Source organism: Poecile atricapillus, chromosome 9 (genome assembly GCF_030490865.1).
Source record: "Poecile atricapillus isolate bPoeAtr1 chromosome 9, bPoeAtr1.hap1, whole genome shotgun sequence".
Lineage (NCBI taxonomy): Eukaryota > Metazoa > Chordata > Aves > Passeriformes > Paridae > Poecile > Poecile atricapillus.
This window is the reverse complement of record NC_081257.1, coordinates 20911130-20916375: the sequence shown is the minus strand read 5'-3', so window position 1 is coordinate 20916375 and position 5246 is coordinate 20911130.

Here is a 5246-nt window from a genome sequence, read left to right as displayed (position 1 = left end):
TGAGGATAAGCCTGGTGAGGGTTAAAAGCCTGATAAAGCCAAACCCTTGTGCTTGGAGAACCCTTTAGGATCACACAGTCAAGACCTGTATTTTCTCTGGGGTGTTTTAGCAGACAGAGAGATCTGAAGAGGAGGCCTTTGGTGCACACAGCTCCTCCACAAGTCAAAGAGAATGCAGAAAGGAATAAATAATCAAAAGACCAGGAGTAGAAAGAAGCTGGTAAGACTCTGAGATACACAGACCTGTTCTGAGAGTCCAATAGCACCAGGAATACAGGGCGTTTCTTTTGCTGTTTAAAGTGAATTTTATTCTAAATTACACAATTACAGAGACAGAAGAGCCTAATAATAACAGAATTATTTTTTTGCACATAACTTTAGTTTATTCCTTGTACAAGAGAAGAGTCAAAATTGTCTCTTTGGCCCAGGAAAACAAAGAAAAAAGCAAGTTTGGGCATCACCCTCTAGCCCAGTCACCCTGTCAAGGAAAACATGTGCCAACCTCCTGCTCCCCAAATTGTGGGGGAATTTACATGAATCTCTCCTGGAATCAATGGAGAAGTGCAGCAGTCACTGACCAGGGGCTGATTTATGGGGACTCCCCAGCAACAGAACATCCAAAGGCAAGATCCTGGGTGTGGAAACTGAGAGAGGCCCCTGTGTCAGGGGCTGTCACTCCTTGCTGAGATTGCCAGGGAGATAAGTGACGCCAAGTGCAGGCAGGAGTGTCTGTCTCCCACATAATCAGTCATTCAGCTGATGGAGAACAAAGCACCTCCTTAAATAATGTCTTTCCAAATCAGGACAGGAAAAAAGCAAAAAAAAAAAAGCCCACTTGTACCTCCCATCTCTCAGCTGCTGCTCCTGGAGCATCTCCCAGCCCGTTTTCCCACTGTGTGATGTTTGTCTGTTCTAAAGCTCCATCTCCTGGAGCCACGGAATCAACACAGGAGCGGTTCAGCTCTCACCGAAATCGCGGTGCAAGTTTGAGAGGAAAGTTTGCAAAGCTGTGAACTTTCAAGGGGTTAGATTTAAAGTTTTTTAAAAAATAATTTTACACATCCCTGGTTTCTGTAATCTGGGAGGTTGCCCGATCTGTGGGTTTGCTCTCCTGGCAGGGATCTGCGGCAGCTCCTGTGATGTCCCATCACATCCCACGTTCCCGAGGCGGCCTCTGCCGGCAGAGCGTCCTGTCCCTGTCCCTGTCCCTGTCCCTGTCCCTGTCCCTGTCCCTGTCCCTGTCTGTCCCTGTCTGTCCCTGTCCGTCCCTGTCCCTGTCTCTGTCCCTGTCCCTGCCTGTCCCTGTCCCTGTCCCTGCCTGTCCCTGGCCCTGGCCCTGGCCCTGGCCCTGGCCCTTCCTGCCCTTGGCACACGAAATGTTTTATCCAACAGCCCTGAGCTCCGGCAGCACGTTCGTCACTGGGAATGCCGCTCTCCATGGCCGGGAATGCCGCTCTCCATGGCCGGGAATGCCGCTCTCCATGGCCGGGAATGCCGCTCTCCATGGCCGGGAATGCCGCTCTCCATCACCGGGAATGCCGCTCTCCATGGCCGGGAATGCCGCTCTCCAGCACCGGGAATGCCGCTCTCTATCACCGGGAATGACGCTCTCCATCACCGGGAATGCCGCTCTCCATCGCCCCCGCTCCCGCAGCGTCTCGATTTCCCCTCGTTCTCTGCCCCGTGTCCGGATCAGCTCCCCAGCTCGGCTTTCCCATCATGGGAGCGAGTTTGCACAAGCGTTTTCTCTCCCATCCCAGGAATGCTGGTGCTCCCGCTGTGCTCTGAACGGGCTGAGCGGTGTGAGCGCCCCGGCAGGACGGGCTCGATGTGCCGGGCTCTCTATACCGGGTTCTCTGTGCCTGTGCCGGGCTCTCTGTGCCTGTACCGGGCTCTCTGTGCCTGTACCGGGCTCTCTGTGCCTGTACCGGGCTCTCTGTGCCTGTACCCGGCTCTCTGTGCCTGTGCCGGGCTCTCTGTGCCTATACCGGGCTCGCTGTGCCTGTACCGGGCTCTCTGTGCCTGTGCCGGGCTCGCTGTGCCTGTACCGGGCTCTCTGTGCCGGGCTCTCTGTGCCTGTGCCGGGCTCTCTGTGCCTGTGCCGGGCTCTCTGTGCCTGTGCCGGGCTCTCTGTGCCTGTGCCGGGCTCTCTGTGCCTGTACCGGGCTCTCTGTGCCTGTGCCGGGCTCTCTGTGCCTGTGCCGGGCTCTCTGTGCCGGGCTCTCTGTGCCTGTGCCGGGCTCTCTGTGCCTGTGCCGGGCTCTCTGTGCCTGTGCCGGGCTCTCTGTGCCTGTACCGGGCTCGCTGTGCCTGTGCCGGGCTCTCTGTGCCTGTACCGGGCTCTCTGTGCCTGTGCCGGGCTCTCTGTGCCTGTGCCGGGCTCTCTGTGCCTGTACCGGGCTCGCTGTGCCTGTACCGGGCTCTCTGTGCCTGTGCCGGGCTCTCTGTGCCTGTGCCGGGCTCTCTGTGCCTGTACCGGGCTCTCTGTGCCTGTGCCGGGCTCTCTGTGCCTGTGCCGGGCTCTCTGTGCCTGTGCCGGGCTCTCTGTGCCTGTACCGGGCTCTCTGTGCCTGTGCCGGGCTCTCTGTACCGGGCTCTCTGTGCCTGTGCCGGGCTCGCTGTGCCTGTACCGGGCTCTCTGTGCCTGTACCGGGCTCGCTGTGCCTGTACCGGGCTCTCTGTGCCTGTGCCGGGCTCTCTGTGCCTGTACCGGGCTCTCTGTGCCTGTGCCGGGCTCGCTGTGCCTGTACCGGGCTCGCTGTGCCTGTACCGGGCTCGCTGTGCCTGTACCGGGCTCTCTGTGCCTGTGCCGGGCTCTCTGTGCCTGTACCAGGCTCTCTGTGCCTGTCCCGGGCTCTCTGTGCCTGTACCGGGCTCGCTGTGCCTGTGCCGGGCTCTCTGTGCCTGTACCAGGCTCTCTGTGCCTGTGCCGGGCTCGCCGTGCCTGTGCCGGGCTCTCTGTGCCTGTACCAGGCTCTCTGTGCCTGTGCCGGGCTCTCTGTGCCCGTGCCGGGCTCTCTGTGCCTGTGCCGGGCTCACTGTGCCTGTGCCGGGCTCACTGTGCCCGTCCGTGTTAGCCCAGCACATTCCCCGTTCTGCTCTGCTTTCCTTTGAACCCTTCTCACACCCCTTGCTCTGCTTCCCACAGGATTACAGAACTACTTCAAGAAGGTGAACGAGGATGAAAAGTTGATTAAAGGAGTTTACAAGCTACACAGGATGGGTCTCCATTGGAAACGGAGGGATGTAGCTGCATGCCAGCAGTAATCCATAACTTGTCACCTGAGACAGACAGAGATGTAAATAACCTTTAAACTCTTCCTAGAAGTGCACTGCACGCATGAAAAATGCCAAAGAGTGCAGAAGGGTGTTCTGTACAGTTGCAGTCAATAGAAGGTATCCATTGTAGGGAAAAAAATCTATTTATTTTTAATAAATAACTGTGTTGCCACTTAACTTCGGCAACAGAAAACTCGTAGAACTAACATTCTATCAGGCTTTTGCTGTGGGTTGGTTTTTTTTCCCCTCACATACATTTAACAAAGAAGCTAAAAATAAAAGCTTGATTCTTTCATACCAGACCCAGGACCATTGTGATGCAGCTTCTCAGTGTTCAAGCAAAGGACAGCACACACATAAAACAACTCACAGGCTGAAGCAGGTTAACTTTTTAGCCCATTTTCTGCATCTATCAACTGAAACACAATTCCAATTTACTCCTCCAGCTATGAGTATTTCCTGCTGAAATGTTTAAAGACAATATTTGGTGCTGCAGAGATACCCCAGCCTTGGAAACCTGTATTTTTAAATACAGTTAATAATTAATACAAATAATACAATACAATTTTTGCATTTAAAAAAGTTCACTTTGTGGGAGTCCACAGTAGATCCAAAAGGATTTTTAAAAGAGATCCCAACCAGTCCTGGAGCTGGCCAGCAATGCAAAAAGCAGCAATAATCCCAAAGCTTTGTGCTGCCTCGGGCAGCCTCAGAGGCCCGTGGGCTTTGCTGTCCCGAGCTCCGTTCGGGACACACGAGGATTCCAGGCAAAAGGATTCCAGGATTTATTTGTCCTACAGCAAACCTCCCCCACTGGGAGCAATGCCTTTCATGGTCTCTCAGCAGAAGTTGCTGCCCATAAATTAACCCTGAAATCCAGCAATTTCTGCTCAATTCACTCAACTTTTCTTGAATGTTTGAAGTCCAAATCCAGTCTCCACAACCCCAAATTCATGCTGTATTAGAAAGCTCTCCCTAGGGAAAGCTTTCAAGTATTCCCTGAGCTTTAAAAATCAAGGCTGACACAGAACTTGGGTACCACAAGGAAATAAACTTGTAACTTCTTTTAAATATCAAGAGCAGAATTAAGTGCTGACTTTCACTTGTACTCTGAAGACTGAACTCCATTTCACTTTATATTCTGGTCCCACGTAATTTTTTATAGGAAATTCACCCCCAAACGCTACCAAGCACCTGCTGCTGGTTTTGTGGGGTTTAACCTCACATTCCCCCAAGCAGCACATGGCTCCAGTCAGCTGCACACCAACACAGGATCACAGAGTGGTTTGGGCTGGGGAGGATCCTAAAGCCAATCCCGCACCTTCCCCTATCCCAGGGAGCTCCCAGCCCTGCCCAGCCTGGCCTTGGGCACTTCCAGGGATCCAGGGGCAGCCCCAGCACCGTCAGTCAGGATTTTCTTCCCCTCATCCAATCTAAATCTGTTCTCAGTTTGAAGCCATGTGCTCTGGGGTGTGTAATTAGGGAGTTTAAAGCAGATTTCATTAAATGTAAGGTACACATTTAGGATTAAGATCTTTGTTGTGAGGTTGAAGCATTATTTCAATTTTTATTAGCCTTTAAAATAAGTTGCAGATACAGAAATGGATCCGTATCTCAAAATCCCTCTGCAGGTTTCTGCAGGAGTGGCACTAATGCTGCTCAAACAAACATCTGGAAAGGTCACAAGTGCTTAAAGAACAAGTTTATTGACAATATCGTCACAAATAAACAATCTAAAGAAAATTTCAGAAATCTCTAAACTTAGAAATTTTAAAACTTTCTCATTGGCAAAATATTAAAAAAAAAAAAAAGTGTAAGATGTCACTATATTCTTAAACTTTCCTAATTTCAACATATTGGTTCAGTCCTTTAGTTTGATAACACACATCCAACCCTTCTGCACAATGAAAATGAGTCAAAGTACAATTTTCCTTCTGCAAGGGGATCTCGATCGAGATTTTTTTTTG